Genomic DNA, 16758 nt, shown 5'->3' on the forward strand with positions numbered 1-16758 from the left:
TTACCTCAGTATATTAACAGATATTTTTTTTGTATCCTACCCACTTGTTATTACTGTGTGTTCTCTCTTATTCAGAAACACTGATATACTGTGAAATTTAGTACTTTTTGCCTGTCTTCTAAGTAAGGCAATAGCAGGCTGATATAATTTCTAACAAAATAGAAACATGAATGAGATTCTTAGTACCAGAGTAAGTGAAAAAAAATCACTTTATCAGCATTATTTTTACCAGTTGCTTCAAAACCACTGTGTTAATAAATTAGGTTATGGAGACTTTACTGTATCATGGAAAATATCTTCGAATTAGACACAAATACTTCTTAAGATGCATTAGAGGCCAACACAGGTGTTTCCAGCAGCACCACACGTTAGCCCTCACTTTTATTTTCTTTTTAAAGTGCTGTTTTAATTATCTCAATATGTTTTCCCTAAGAAGTAGAGCAGCTTATGCAATCCACCAAGTTCTGAGATCATACCCAATATGCCAGTTGTTGCAGAAGTGGGAAGCAATCAGTAGTGGAGACATGTAAGTATGCTTCTATGTCACTTGAAAAAAAAATGGTTTAAGAATGGGAAGCTGGAAGGAAACATGGGCTGAACAGAACAGTAGAGGGTTGTAAATCTGAGAAAATGGAGGACCAAAAGCAGTAGGGAATTAGAGAAAAATACAAGTGTCAATCTTTCAACAGGAACACGGACAAAGAGAAAACCAACAGGAAACCATCCCTCAAGGAATTTTACAGTTGCAGCTTTTTAAGAGGATATGGCAAGGGGAATGTTATGTAGCAAAGCTTTCAAATTAATTGCTGAAGGATTGCAGAGAGAAACTATCTTTGGCAGAAGAAAAAGGCTGAAGTGATAGTAAGAGACAAATATGTCAGTATCATTAAGATTTTTTAGCAGAAAAAACTTACTGTGGAAGCTCATGAACCCCTTAACTGGAGAGCTGCAGGATCATTGGATAAATATTCATTTGGTGCTGCTTGTAAATGTAAATAAGCTACACTGCATCTGTGTTTCAAACTTACTTTTCAATAATGCTGTGGAAAAGTTGCCTAGAATTTTGAACACTGGTCTTTTTGCATCATTATAGAACAAGTCAGAAAGCCACAATCTCTTACTTAATTAACAGTTCAGGAAAAGGCATTAACTTTGAATTAAGTAACTTAGAAAACAGAGGCGCTGCCTTCACAAAATTCATATTTAAAAGATGCTTTTTGGTTAAGCTGACTATTCTGATCAACTTTCACAGGGCAACAGCACAAGTGTGCTATCTCTTGAGAAGGGATCCTCTGGGCAGACCCACTGCCCTACTTTCAAGCTGACACTTTTAGCAAATAAAAAAAAATGCCAAGCAGCCTCCAAATAAAGCCAGAGTCCTAACTCTCAAGAAATTTTGGCTGTGTAATTTGAGTACAAGTGGGGGAAAACAAAAATGCCTCAGGTACTTGCCTGCTGAATTCTTGTTCCTCTGGAAGATATTATTCATCTGATCCCTTTGTAAACATAAATGGTTAGAACTAAATAAAGCTGTCAACATTTGAGAATAAACAGTAGAACAGTAAAGTTAAACAGATGAGACATTCTCTATATACCATTGTACACATTCATTTTTTAGAGATGTGGATGCTACTGGTCTTTCTAGTCTATTGATTCTGTAAATATAAAGAGAAGCAGGAGAAGATGAATGATGCAATTATTTACTATTGGTACCAAAACAGTGAGCAGGTAAAAATAAAAAAAACATGTAAAGGTGTATACTTCTTGTTCAAAAGAAATAAAATCTGAGAACTTATGTGATGAGTGTGCATTAGAAGGTAAAATGGAAGAAACAAATTTTTTCCCAACACATTGTTCTTGCACGTAGACGTATCCTAGTTGAACACTTGTAGAAATACAAACATCTTGAATCCTTGCTATGCCTGAGAAGGATGGAATAGCCATTAAGACTGATTTCAGGTGGTTTTGATAGGCACAGAACAACTAAGGTAAAGAGACAACATAAACTATTTTAGAAGATATAAATTATCCTTTAGGAACATGTCATTCCTGCAACTATTTGGTTTCCTTAGGCATCACGGAAATTTAGAGATGCTGATAAGTTTGCAATATGAAATAAGAATATATTATTCTAGGCTTAAACTTAATATAGTGATACTTAATACAGAAACAAAAATAATCACCTATGCAGAAGCTTAACTGAGTTGAACTGTGCATCTTGTTTGTCAGTTTTTGCTGGATCGGTTGTGTGCCCAATGCAGCAGTTATACAACATGAGGAATGTTGTCTTGGAGGGTCCAAGGCACCAAGGTTTTAGGGCAAATGTGTGCCACAGAGCACTGTGTCGTCATACACTGGTCATTCTGAGCATTTTGTGGTTCCTTTCCATCATTCACATGTGGTTGCCCTTCCAGAAAAGGAGAGCTGGTGTTCTTCATGTCCAAGATGCGTTCTGATAACAAGCTGAGAAAAGGCCAACACACGTGCTGGGGCTTGGGAATGCTCTGCAGCATAGATATCTATCCCTGTTGGCCATGCAGCACGTTCTGAAGTCGTAACTTGTTTTGATTTTTATGAAAGATATTGCTCTTTTATCTATTGTAACCTACATCTGGAAGGAAACAAAAGCTTATCAGTACATATTCTAAATGTAAAGCTGGCTCAGAAGATTGTTAAACTACAGCCACTGCCAGTCCTTTAGGGCGGTGGGTGTGTATGTAAAGTAAATGGGAAAAAAACCAGCAGTTGTTGAAACTGGGTAAATAAAGAAAAGGAGCTTAGTGTGCTTCCAAAAGGAAATGAAGAGCTGGAATGTGATATTTAAATACACTTTTATAAGTGCACATTTGTGCTTGCAAGTAAAATGGGAACAGATGTACCAATTCGATCAAAGCTATTTATCTATAGATGGAGCTGTTTCCAGATGATGGCAGGCATTAGTAGGATAACAGGGCGGGTAAAATGGGCATCAATGCCTACCCTTCAGTTTACATTAGATTATTTCAAGAGCCTCTTACAGACAGTTCTGACAGGAGTGCCAGGGCAGGTGTGGAAGTCACAGGAGGAGCAGACCCTGGGGAAGGGCTGTTGGAGTGACCGGAGCTATCGGCACAGTGTGAGCTGGTCTGTAAGTCCTGAGCACTGCATATGCCTCGTGCTGCTTTTCTGGACACCCAGGAGGGAGAAAGCAAGGAAATCCTTGGCCTTAGGAAGAAGAGATATTCCAGTGGCTCCAACAGGGTACAGAGGGACTCCCCTAGACCTGCAGGTGTTGGTAGTAACAAGGACTGGGTGTCAGCACCTTTGTGTTCCTCATCATCCAAGGGATGGATCTGTGTGGGCTGCTTGGGAATGATCATCTGGGCACCTGGCTTCCAGCCAGGCCAGATGGGGATATGCCTCCTCATGCTTGGGAGAATTTGGGCATAAGAATCAGTTGTGTGACATCAGTTTTGCTTTCAAACAAGAAATACCCTTCTATTCTTATCAAGTGGTTCACTGGGATTTGCTGTTTTACTACGGGTGTTGCAATATTGTCTTAGACTCTCAAATTCCGGGAAATAAAATGTGTTGAGTGAACTCCTGCCCTCTCCCCCCTGTTTTTTTTTAACTGGATGATATTTTAAAAATATGTTCAGCGAGAATAAACAAAATATTCAGCAGTTAGAAGGGTATTGAATTCCATAAAATGGGATACTGAAAAGCATATACCTGACTTTGTTTGAAACAGCTACATTATTTTGAAAATATTATTGTCTCTTGTAGCCTGCATCTTCAGGGGGAAAAAAAGAATATTCAACTTTGCATTTTATTCTGAAAAGGTAAGCATCCCTTTGTGCTCCACTTCTTTTTGGATACACTGTTTGAAATTCTGGAAAATTCTGAGAAGTTTCTTCTTCTTCTTGTTGGCCAATTACAAGTATGTTCATAATTAACCAAGTAGATGTAAGAAAAGTCTTTGCACAATTAAAATTAATGAAGGATATCCTCTCCACTCCCTTTATCTCTAAAGCTTTATTTTGACATATGGTATTACTTTTTATACTGGCACTCAGACTTCTTGCACAAATGGAAATGAAGACCTAAGTAGCCACCAGCATTTTTAGAAAGATAAGTGAGAAGCATTTTGGATTTTTTGGCTATTTAAGTGCCTAGCATATGTTACAGCTTATTTTATAAAAAATATTTGAAAAAGAAAGCAAGCACTTCTGTGACTTTTTTCTGTTTTGTTGGTTTGGTTTTTTTTTCCCCTCCCACGTATCTTAGTGAAACTTTAATAAATTTTAAAAAGAAAATCTTAAGTAAGTTTTGTTCCTGTAAATTCTGGACTTCATTACTCTAGAAGGTATTAAAAAATTATAAGGAAAATACATGAAATGTCCATCTTTCACGTGCAAACACATTTACAAATAGCTCTGCTTTCTTTTGGGCTCTTGCAGACCTATGTAACTGAACTAATTCAGGTATTGGTTACTTAGGCACGTGCAGTATGAGTTATTTGGGGTGTCCAATGCATGACCAGTTCTTGGAGCACATTAAATGATTACAAAGCATTGAAGGTACCAGGAAATATGGTACTTAATGCTCAACACAGTCTTTGGTTTGGTTTGTATAAGCATTCCCAGAAAAAATTTCACTGTCTAATGAGGCGAACGTTATGTGTTCATTTACTTGCCCAGGGCCTTTTTGATGAAAGATTTGATGTAATTGCAAAGTACTAGTATTTTTACCAGAGCAATTAAGTGTTTTAAAGTTGGCTAATTACTATTTCAATGAGGGTGAGGATGTGTTTTTTTGCATCACCTCCCCATGGCAACCCACCTAAACCTATCAGGAGGATGATTAAAGGAGCTATCTCCAAAGCCCCTGCTGCAAGGATCTACCTCAAGACTTTTTAACCACATTACAATACTGAAAGTACCTAAGATTACTTCCTCCTGTTTACTTTTTAATCAGTTACCTATATGTGATCTCATTAAAACTGCATAAACTATACTAAAAAGTCATAGATGAGTTCCAGGCACTGATTTAAATCTTGAGTATGGATTTTGTTAGTCTTTTTTTTTTTTTTTTTGTTAGAGAGATCTTAGTAAGGAAAGGGATGCCTTGTAGAGGAAATAAAAACTTGCAGTCTTTCTTCTCTAACCCCTTCTGAATAATTCAAAAGTTTTGTTTATCTATCTCTGGTTAAGAATTATCCGTTAGACTTCCTGATAACTGACTTTTACCCTTGGAAACATGAAGAACTTATGGAATTTGTTATTCTGCAAGTAGAATCTGATGGGACATTTGCAGGTGGGCATTTTGAAGAATGGATACGCTCTATGTTAGTGTATAAAAAAATAATCCAGAGTTTCTTAGGAATTCTCATTTTTGTCATGTTTTAAATTCTATTAATTTGGTGATTTAGCTCTGTGTATTTCCAAACATATTTGTTGAAGGATGTTGTCATTGGGCATGACTTCTGTTGCCTTTTCTTGCTTTTATTCCTTTTTATTTGTATTAAGCATAGTGAATCTCATACAAATTTTTTCTATAAAATCAGTCTAAATTTAATCTATTTGTTTTAAGTCATAGAAAATTTATCAAATTTAATATATTAGTAAGTGTCTGTTGTTATCAAAATTCTGTAGCCTTCTTGAAATGATATCTAGATCCAGATATTTCCTAATGCTGTAGCAAAGGCTATGTCTGCTTGGCAGTGACATTATTTAGCAAGAAGAAAAGTTGACATCAAAGTTTGTATTGAGAAGACTGTGCAGAGAAACACTAAACTCCAGTTCCTTCTAGTAATTATCCCTGGAAAAGAAATGATTACATGCTTCCTGGTGTGTTGATTTTGGCTCTATTATGAGGGGTCTTTAAGTCCTCATGACTTGAGTGCGAGGTGAAAGCACTCTGCACAAAAGCTGCTTTGGAAGTCTTCCACCAAGCTGTCAGAAAACCTTCATTAAATGTTTGTGAAGCTGAGTCCTCTTCATCTTCTTTTAAATATGCCATGCTGTGTGTAGGTGTGACTTTCACCAAGTTTTTTAATGTACTGTGAATATAATTAATAGACATTTCTCACAATATACAATTTTGCACTATATAACAAATAGTAAACTTAGGGGAGATCAGAAAAGATGAGATGGGTTTATGGAAAGCAAGTCTCCCTCCTGTTTCCAAGTGCCATGAGCATGCCTGAGCAAAATAAGGATGGGGTGGAGAGATGCAAGATCTGGGAGGTGGATTACAGCTCTGAGGTTTTAATAAATGGCTGTAGTTTGGGCTCTGACTTCTGACTGTGTTCCATGTGTTTCAGCCATTGAAAAAGTATTTCTGGAGGGAGTGTGTGTCCAATCTGCCCTCTGCATCACAGTAGTTCCGTACCCAGTGCTGATAGGCTTGGAAGTAGGGTGGGGATTTTTTCACAGATAACCTTTCCCAAATTATTAGTTTGTTACTTTCTAAACCTTTCACTAAAATTATCAGCTCAAGTATTTCTTTAGTATTGTTATTTCTTTTAGAGTAACTGGTAAATATGTATGTTGAGGGGTGTGTGTAATCTGTCTATACCTGGTGCTCTGTGTACTGTTACTACTCTTATTTAAGTCTGTGCTGCTGAGGATTTCTGTAGTATAATGTAGTGGGTTTCTGTGGCTGGGTTTGGTAGCGGGGGGGCTACAGGGGTGGCTTCTGTTAGAAACTGCTAGAAGCTTACCCTGTTCCGTGGAGCCAATGCCAGCCGGCTCCAGGATGGGCTTCCTGCCACTGGCCAAGGCCAAGCCAATCAGGAGTGACAGTAATGCCTCTGTGATAACATATTCAAGAACAGAAGATTGTTGTGCAAAAAGAATTCCAGCCAGGGAAGAGCAGAGTGAGAACATGGGAACAACGTAGCCACCAAGGTCAGTGCAGAAGGAGGGACAGGAGGTGCTCCAGGCGCTGGAGCTGAGGCCCCTGAACCCCACGGTGCAGACCATGGTGGAGCAGCTGTGCCCCTGCAGCCCATGGGGGACCATCAGGGCACAGAGACCCACCTGCACCCATGGAGGAGCCCATGCTGAGCAGGTGGATGCATGAAGGAGGCTGTGACCCCATGGGAGGCCCAAGATGGAACAGGGTCCTGCCTGAGACCTGCTGGAGCAGGTTTTTCCCGGGTAGGACTTGTGGCCCCTGTGAGGGACCCACCCCGGTACAGCTAATTTGTGAAGGACTGCACCCCATGGAGAAGTGACCCACGGGACAGCAGTTTAGGAAGAAGTGCTGCCTGAGGGATGGACTCATGCTGGAGAGGTCCATCAAGGACTGTCTCCCATGGGAGGGACCCCACGAGAGCAGGGGAAGGACTCCTCTCCCTGAGCAGCAACAGAACAACAAGTGACCACAACTCCTGTTCCCCATCCCCCTGCACTGCTGGGGGTGAGGAGGGAGAACGTGGAAGGAAGGAGGGGTGGGAGGAAAGTGTACTGTTTTATTTCTCACTCTTTGGCACTTATCCTGGTAGTAATAAATTTAAGTACGATTCCCACTTTGAGTCTGTTTTGCCCATGAAGGTAATCAGCCACTGACCTCTCCCAGCTGTTATCTCAGCTCATGGTCCTTAGCTGTTTTTTTTCCTCTTTTCTCTGTCCAGTTGCAGAGGGAGAGTGAGAGAGTGGCTTTAGTGGGTACCTGATATTGGGCCAGGGTCAACCCACTGCATATACCAAAGCTGATGAAGTCTTAGAAAAGGAATCAAGATTTCAACTTCAGAAAGTGCTTCCAAATAAGCTGGAAAAGTCTGAGAAACAAAAGAAATATAGGTAGATTTCCAGATGAGAAAAGAATAGGGATGACAATAATATACAAAAACCTCGCTGCCACCACCCCCAACCAGAATCAACACCCCACCCAATCAAACAGAAATGCTCCAAAACCTACCTTCAGAAAATAACAGTGATGACTCTAAATGCCTAAATTCATGATTGCAAGAGACATCTCCACAGTTTTGCATATGCATTTATGACTTCAAGGTAGATTTAGAAATGGGCAGGATAACACCTGGATCTCCTATGGAGCTGGTGACTGTGTTCAGAGTTTGGCCATCACAAACTGATAACTCAATTTCTTATGCAATTTTGTTGTGAAGCCATGGTTGGGGGACCTAACCTACTCGAAACAGCCCAGGAGTTAAAGGACTTTGACTGGAAGAGGAGACCTGGCTTAAAACTGAGTGTTTAAATGTGCATATCCTAGCAGTGTACCAATAATCATCAGTCCATAGGGCAAAAAAAAGGGATTTTCCTCTCTTGCTCTGCTACTGAGTAGAAGAAAATGAAAGATTAACATGGCCAGATGGAAAGTAGTCAGTATTTCTGGTTCCAAATAAGTGAAATTCTTTTGCATTTTAATATTAAGCAACCACTGAAATAAAAAAGACTTTGTTTGAAGAGAAAAAAAAAAAGTAGGTTTTTAATGTACTTGCCTCTGGTTGATCTCCAGAGGAAGCTTTTTTTCATCTATATATTGGTTTGTTCTGATGCTATGTCAGTCATTTCTGTTGCATACAGGAGGCATGATTTTACATATGGCTTATGTATTCTCACAGAGAAAAATTATTTGTTTTCCTGCAGGGAGTTTTAAAAAAAAATCTTTTATTTTAAATTGTAAAAGTGTATAGGGTACATATGAGATACAAAGCTTACCAAGCGAATTGAGCAAAGATGATTTATATTTTTTCCTTTTTTTTCTTACCCTCTACCTTTTTTTTTAACTAAGTATTGAATTACAAAAGATAGGTACAAAAAAATTTTTATCATGATTGTGATAAATGTTTAGCACATGCTAAATATTATAAATACAGAAGGATAGGCAAAAAACCCAACCTAACCAACAACCAACCAAAAAAACCAAAAAACCAAACCAAACAAAAAACAAACAAACAAACAAACAACAACAAAAAAAACCAACAAAAAAACCCCCAACCAACCAACTAAACAAAACCCACAAAAAACCCCAAAACAAAACATGGGAGTGGGAAAGACAAGTTTTGATTTCCTCAAAGGTTTTCGGATCTCAAATGTAGAATTCTGGTTTTTGTTTCCAAAGGCCATCCTGTTTTTCTCAGTGCCACAGGAGCATCTCTTACAAAGCCTGTAATCCATTTTTACTATCTGTCATAGGTCCCAATTTTTAACTTGAGAAATATGATGAAATTTTAAATGGCCAAATCAGTAAGTTGATAATATCCATTTAAAGCATATTGATTGGATGTATTGCCTTCATCAACAAAATTTCTTTGTCTTCTGTGAGACTGTATATTATAAAACTTGCTGACGAAAAGAGGAAATGAGCAGAAACTGTCAATACAAATTGGGTGGACTTTCCCCTCCCGCCCCCACTTGTCAGACTTTATTTATAGAGTCCCCTCACACTCCTAACTTGATACCAAAAGGAGTTAGTGTAGTATGCAGAGTGACAGATGACCCTGCGATGGAGGTGTCTGCCTTGCTGTTGCTGTTCCATTTGTAAGCCAAAAGCAGCAAAATTGTGCAATTTTGGAACCTGAGAGTGTGCAAGCAGTAGAAACTCAGTTCAAAAGCCTGGCTTTCAGCTCAGCATGAAAGCAAGTGATTCATCAGGAATCATGCATAGTCAAACAACTTTCAAAGGTGTCGTGTTCAGTGTGATTCAGCACTGAACTGAGCTCTTGCTTTCCTAAGAAGAAGGTGCTGTAAAATGATGAAAAATTGTTTCCTGCTCAGGGGGAGGGGAAAGCTGGTGTTTTGAAAAACAAAGTTCTGAAGAATGTAAGACTTATTTGGTTAAAAGAAAAAATATCCCCTATAAGTACACATATTATTTTTGTCAGCGCTCCTGGGATGCAGGTGTTATCTGCTCCTGCTACAGGGTTTTTCTGGCTATTACTGTTCATGGAAGCAGAGGTGTTTTCTGTGTTTTAATGGAGGCATCCCTTATTACCTTCATGTAACTTCAGAGTAGTGTGTTATAGGACAGGCATTTGCTAAGGCATTGAACTGCAGTGGATAGTGCAGACCAAGGAAAGAGCTGAGGGTGTTAATTGTGTTGTCCTCATACCACTGAATGGAGACCCATTTATGTCAACCTCTTGCTTCAAAATCAGTTTTAACCAGGTGAAGTTTTAAAGCAAATAAAAGTATTATTTTACAAAAAGGATTTCCAAATAGTTATGAAATATTCATGTGGAGAGAAGGTGACTGATCTGAGTCCGAGATTAAATTTGAATTTTCTTCTCTCCCTCTGTATTCAGATGACTTGCTGGGTTCATTTTTCATTCTTGCCTTTCAGGGGTTGTACTTTCCAACCGTTCTTCAGAGGGGGCCCTCTCCTTAGTGAAATTTTAAGTTTTCTAAAAAATCAACAAATATAATTATTTAAATCCTCTTCGAAGCATTTAGCCCATCTTCTTTTTGTTCTCTCCTAATTATGATTTAAGTTAAAGGTCAGGAACTGCTTTTGCTCGAGCATCTTGTGATATTCTTCATTATAATACAACTACTAATGATTCTCAGAAAGAAGTATCTAGAGTGTAGCTATGCTGCTGCCAATGGAAGTTTTATTCCTAAAGAGTTGGCCAGACTCTCCTCACAGTACCAACATGGAGAGATCTCCAGAGGTCATCTGAGCCAGAGGATGCCAGTGGTTTGATTGTTAAAGCCCTCCAGTACAATCCTTCTAGCATAGGGTATTTTTAACTCTTGTAGCTAAAGCAGATTTATACGTTTGCTATAGTGAAGTGTGAGTGTGAATTTGGCTTGAAATAATTAAGGACTACTAGAGTACAGTTTTGTATGATACCAATTATTTTTGGGTACTATGAACAATTAGAATTTTTGAACTAAATAAATCTATGAAAAGAGCATATTTCTTTGTGCAATAAGAGCCTGAGGAGTATTGATTTAAAGGAAATAAAAAGTGCCCAAAATACAAAGGCACTCTTTGAAGGTAGGTGTATTACTTCTTTTAATAAGTATACTCACTATAATAAAAGTAACACCTGTTGTATCTGTGGTGGTAAGGATTTGAGGGGTGAAGAAGTATTCTCGTACAAGTTTTATTCTTCAAGTGTGAAAAAGCCTTTTTTCTGCAATTCAGTGATAGTAAACACAAAAATTGTAGTCAGCTGCTAAATTGCACCATGGAAATTATATTTTCTTGATGATGATGGAAACAACTTTTTTGCTAATGTGTTAGAAGCATGTGTTCATTTTAAACTTGTAAATAGTCAAAGCCAAGTCTTTAAAAATGACTGGAGAAATAGAAAGAAAGGACTGGTAAAAAGTAGGTAAGTTAGGACAGCACAACCTTGCTTATCTGTTACCTCAGTCTTCAGGCTCCTAAACTTCTGGAGCAGCCACCTTCTTTTTAGAGTCTCTCTGGTCATTGTGTCTGCTTGAATTATAATCCCTCCGAAAGATGTGTTTCCATCTAAACCTCTCTTAAGGATTGCTGGGTCTGGGAAGGGGCTCTCGGGGCATACCCATGGCATTCTGGTGAGATTAAACCCAATCCCAACATGCACTGGCAGCTTTTTCTTTCCACTAAAAGGGAGTCGAGTTGAGCAGTGGTTTTCTTTTGTGTAATACTCCAGTTGTGAGAGTGCTCATCCAGGCACTGGAGTGGGTACGTAACGCTTTTCTCTGCCTGGAGGGCCCAACTGCCGGCTTAGAAGCTTTTCTGGGGATTTCCTTTTGAGCTTGCAATTGAAGCTGTGCTTAACTCAACCCTTCCACTAGACAGGGCTCAGAGGTGATTATTCAGGACTCGGGATTACTTTCTAGGAGAGCGAGTCAGTTACTGAGGTGCTGTATGAGCTTGGCTGTAGGAGATCAAACCGAGCGGTTCTGTAGTAACTGGCTGTTAAGATGTATTCACACAGGTTGCCAGTGCAACATTTGGTATGATTGTTTATTTCTCATGGCATGGTTGATAGGCTCGTTAAAATTAAGAGATCCTTCTGGACAAATCAGTCCTGCATTACGATTGGCTCCACTTCTTTACAAGAGTTATAAATGGAAGTAAAATATTTTATAACAGAATATGTTCATTTTGCTGTTAGCTGGATTGGAGGGAGGTTGTTTTTCTATTTTCAGGAATTTGTTATCTTGTTCAAAACTAAAGCTTCTGGTAATGTAGCTATAATTTAATTTCAAAATAATAATTTCTAAACATATTACTTAAGTGATGAACATACATATGCTTCAAACCTGTTAAGGATTATACTTGAGTAAGCCTGGCATGACTACAGGAGCACCAGGAGAACTGAAAGGTTAGAAAAGTGAAACATATGTATTCCTGCTTGCCTGTGTATGTTTTAGCAGAGATTTGAGCAGGAAGATAGGGAAAAATACTAGACTTATGGAAGGTGAAAGAAATAAGGGGAAAGACTTTTTTATCTTCTTTTTCCAAAAGTATAAAAATATCACTCTATTGGTGGCAATATAATAATAAAAGACAAGGCGTTTTGGAAGTAATGGATTGTGCATTTTGAAAATGGGTGAACTGGCATTTTTGTGGAAGCAGAATGCTGAAATAGGTGGGAGCTGTTTCCCTGGCTGAGGCATCTTTGGCACAGAAACAGAAAATTTGGGCTATTTGAAGAATTTGGCTGGGGGTAGGGTTTTATAGTCATGCTGCTGCAGTGGAGATTGCACTTGGGGATGAGAAAAGTGCCTGCAGAGGACAAATGCAGAAGAGCTGCTCCCTTGTCCTCACTCCTTGTATCTGCCCTCACCCACAGGTGCGGACACACAAGGATATGCTGCACACACAGCACATGGAGAAAACTTTTAGCCTTTGCTGAATCAACTAGATTTGAAAATGTCTGTTTGAGTGCCATGATCTCTGATGGGAGAGGCGGGGACTGGAAACGCACAAGTTTGCTTGCTCTCTTCTATCTGTGTCTCAGTTTTTGTGCTACCAGAGATTTACATAGCCCAGAGGTTCTGGCATATGTGACTGATGAGTCATACTTGCTTTCTCCAAAATCTTTGTGCTTCTGGTGCTTTATGCCTATATATAAGCGCACACAGACATATGTACATATGTACCTATAGCAACTGATGTGTATGCCAGTTATTTTTTTGCTAAACATATGCAAAATTTGTGTGGGATTTCAGACTATCAGTTATGTTTTGACTGGAGGTCAAGAGCCTTGGCATCAAAATCCATCTTAATAGGTTTGAACCAACCTGTGACCAGTCCCACTATCTAAAGATTAGCATAGTTCTTAGTGTAGTTCTGTCAGGTGGGAGCTGGTGCTCTCCCAGGTAATTCCTAGGGTTGTTTTATGGGTGTTGGGGGTCAGTTTACCAGTGTAGATGTAATGGAAAGAGCCAGAGGGGAAAAGACTAGAAAGAGCAGGAGAGGAGTTTGACAGGTTACTGGGCTAAAAATGAACAAACCTAAAAAGCAGTAGGACAAGAAACCTGACCTGATGTTTCCAGTGAAGCATAGACAACTCCTTTTAAAATAATATGCTGCCATAACATATGACTATCCAGATGGCTTGGCTTTGCTTCTGACAAAGGCAGAGATTTTTTCCTCTGTCACTAACCACTGTATCTGCAAGAATAAAGGCATAACACTAAACATGCATATATATGTATTGTAAAACAGAATTAAGATAGTGACAGTCTTAGATGACTACCTAGAAGATCATCTCTGACAGTGTTTTTGGATCCTAAATCTGGCTCAATATAATGCAACATGGTAAACCAAATCCTGCTATCCTACTTTTTTTTCCGACAGTAACTTCAGAAAAAATGAGACAATATTAAAATGAGATTTATGAATGCTTCTCAGTGTCTTAGTGCACATATGTATATTATATATTTTCATGGAGGCAGAACACCATCAAATCTCAACTGTTTTCCCACTCCATTTTGTATTCCCTGCTGTTTGGCACGCACTCACAGGTTAGCTTGCCAAAAGAGTAGCTTGACAATTAGGTATGTTAGCACAGTTATGCATTTTATAAACTATGCAAAATAATGCCCTCGGTGGTATGACGAATGATCTTTTATCTCACAGCTTTTTTAAAATTATTTTTTAAACAATAGTCCTATTGTAACTTCATTGGTATGATAGTACAGTACACAAGCATTACCAAAAGGGAATGGTATCTTGTGCTTCAGGCAATAAAGAGTCCGCTGTGTCCTAAAGAGGTGGTTACAGTCATTCATCACCACAGTATCTGAGGACTTTCCAAGTGTGTCTAACATCTGGCATTTCTTACCTTCTTATTCTTTTCCCAGAGAGAAAGTGTGTGCAGCAAAGTATCTTGGTTTAGACTTTTGAACTCATTTGCGTCTCTTTGCTTATATTTGTTAGAGAAAACATAGCCTAGAAGGAGTATTTTGTGGAGAATGGTCTTCTCATTTGCTGAGGGAGTTTATTCCATGGATTTGGCCTCCAGTCTTCCCAGATTTATATCTTTGCCAAAAGATAAACTTTGGCTTTATTGTAGAGAAAATCACAGTGCTGGAATATGTTAACTGATTATCACAGTGTTCATTCTGCTGCTTTGTATGATTTTTTCCTGGAGCCTGTGTCCATTATAAACCTTGATGGCAGAAACCAAGACATTGGATTTCATTTCAGTTTCTGTCTGTTGCCAGTTTAGGTTGAAAAAGACTACATGTGGTGAGTTGGTATGTTTTTATTTCCTTAGCATGTTTGCTTTAATGTCTGGTGCTAAGACAGAACTGGTGTGCATTTCAGTTTGCTGCCTTAGCTGCGTGTGCTGGAGATGCTGAGAGACTGCAGATTGAACTACAATGTACCTTCTCCACTTTCTCTGCAGCTTTACTTTCTTTCCCTCATTGATTTATTTTTCCTTTGTTTATCATCCTAGTTATGGTCACTTTCATTGTCCTTGCTTTCAAATCCTTATGTTTTTGTAATTCTTACTTTGTCTTTGCATTATTTTGCTGATTTCATGTAAAGAGGAGGTTAGGAAGTCATTATGGTGGAAGGTTTCTTCTGGGCCACTTCAATGATAGGGAATCTACTTTGCTATTTTTAATCTCTGGGAGATGTTTTCTTCAATACCTGCTGCCTCCACAAGTACAGAGCTCCCTGAGTGGTTCGTCAGCCACGGTGAAGGATCACCCTGTTGGCCCTAGTACAAAGTGCTGAGAGGTGTAAGGCTGTTCCAATGCCTCAATTTCAAAAATCACCAAGGAAACAAAGTGCCAGGTGGTTTGTCAGCTGCAAAATGAATTGTAGCACAAGTAGGTTAAGGTAAATGTAAGATATTGCAAACTTTATAGAAAAGGAATACAGAAGCAAAGAAAACTGTACGTCAGTCTGTGCGAGTTGGTTTGTCAGAGGCAAAGCCTGTGTGAAGTCTGAGCAACAGAAGTCATCAGTTTACAACTGCATAAAACAAACCACTCCTTAACCTTTAGAAATTGTCTGGATTCTTTTTCATTCCCTTTCTCTTCCTTTCTTTCTTTTTCCCTCTTCCCCCCTACCCCTTCGTCTTCCTTGTAACCAATGCCCAGGCTGCCCAGCAAAACTGTGGACTCTCCATCCTCGGAGGCATTCAAGATGTGGTTGAGCAGAGCCTGAGCAACCTACTCTGGCCCATGCCTACCTTGGGTTGGGAGATCTGCCCCACAAGTCCCTCTCAGACTGAACAATTCTAGGATTGCACTGAACTGGCTGCTATGCAAGACAAGATACAGTGGTAAAATGATCTGTTCAGAGCCATCACGAGTTGGACTTCCTCTTCTTTAGGGACCACTGTTGTAACATACACCTCTTCCTTCCTGCCCACATCATTAATTGTTATTTTAGAAAGGGCATATCATTCTGAAAAAAGATTTTTTTTACTGTTTTATTCACTGCTCTTATTTTGTATTTCATATATTCATGGAATGAGTAATCTGTAGCAATTGAGGATATTATATTTTATTTACCACATCAGAGTCATCTGTCATGCATGTTGCACATCTATTTAACATGTTTTTCTACTTTTGTTGTTCTGTTTATTCTGAATTCTAATGGAGAGCAAACTTAAAGTCAAGAGACCTGAAATTGTCTGGCTGAAATCTTTGTGCTTGCTTAGCATGGCTTTACATGCAGTCTTGCTTGGACTGTCACACTGCCTTACATTTTGCATGCTTATTAATAATTAATTCAAAATTCTTTTAGGTTTTTAGCTTTGTTTAGAGCCATGTTTTGCACAAATGCCTTAAAGAAACAGAAAAGGTAAATAATTTCTAAATTTCTTTAACAAATGTAACAGATAATATGACACTAGAATGGAAGTTTATATACTTAATTCGTTTTACATATCTGAGTGGACAATTAGGTGTTTCCCAGCCATGTATCTTCCCCTCCTTCCCCCAGATAACTGAGATGTTGGTGATTATCAGCTATAGCATGGGAAGGCTGCATGCAGATCATCTGTCCTGTGGCTCAGGAAAAAGTAGCACATTGCAAACTGACAAGGACCTAAAAATCACGTCTTCTGTTTCCTTCCTCCCTTGAAACATGGCTCAGGACTGCAAACCTGCTGCAGAGACATTTCTGCTGCTGCTGCCGCTCTGTTTTCTCTCCAGTGTCTGTTTATGTGAAACCCCTGTAAATAGGTTTCTGATGTGTTTCATATGTTTACCTTTCTTTTGATACTGTGAAGCTTTCCAGACATTGCTGTGCTTGGTAACACAGTTATTTCTAGGATGATCCTTGTTAAGTGTTATTGTCTATTAGTCTCACTTTTTTTCCCCTCTCTTGCCCCTCAGT

The 16758-nt window shown here is 38.9% G+C and overlaps 1 long non-coding RNA gene across 1 annotated transcript; it reads left to right on the top strand.

The window, feature by feature from the left end:
• Window positions 1-219: 219 nt before the first annotated feature.
• LOC135413815 (uncharacterized) lies at window positions 220-3823 on the top strand. The gene is made up of 3 exons (XR_010430398.1): window positions 220-530; window positions 1868-1988; window positions 3766-3823. It is a non-coding gene; the product is annotated as an uncharacterized LOC135413815 (long non-coding RNA).
• Window positions 3824-16758: the final 12935 nt, after the last annotated feature.

This window comes from Pseudopipra pipra, chromosome 4, assembly GCF_036250125.1.
Source record: "Pseudopipra pipra isolate bDixPip1 chromosome 4, bDixPip1.hap1, whole genome shotgun sequence".
NCBI lineage: Eukaryota > Metazoa > Chordata > Aves > Passeriformes > Pipridae > Pseudopipra > Pseudopipra pipra.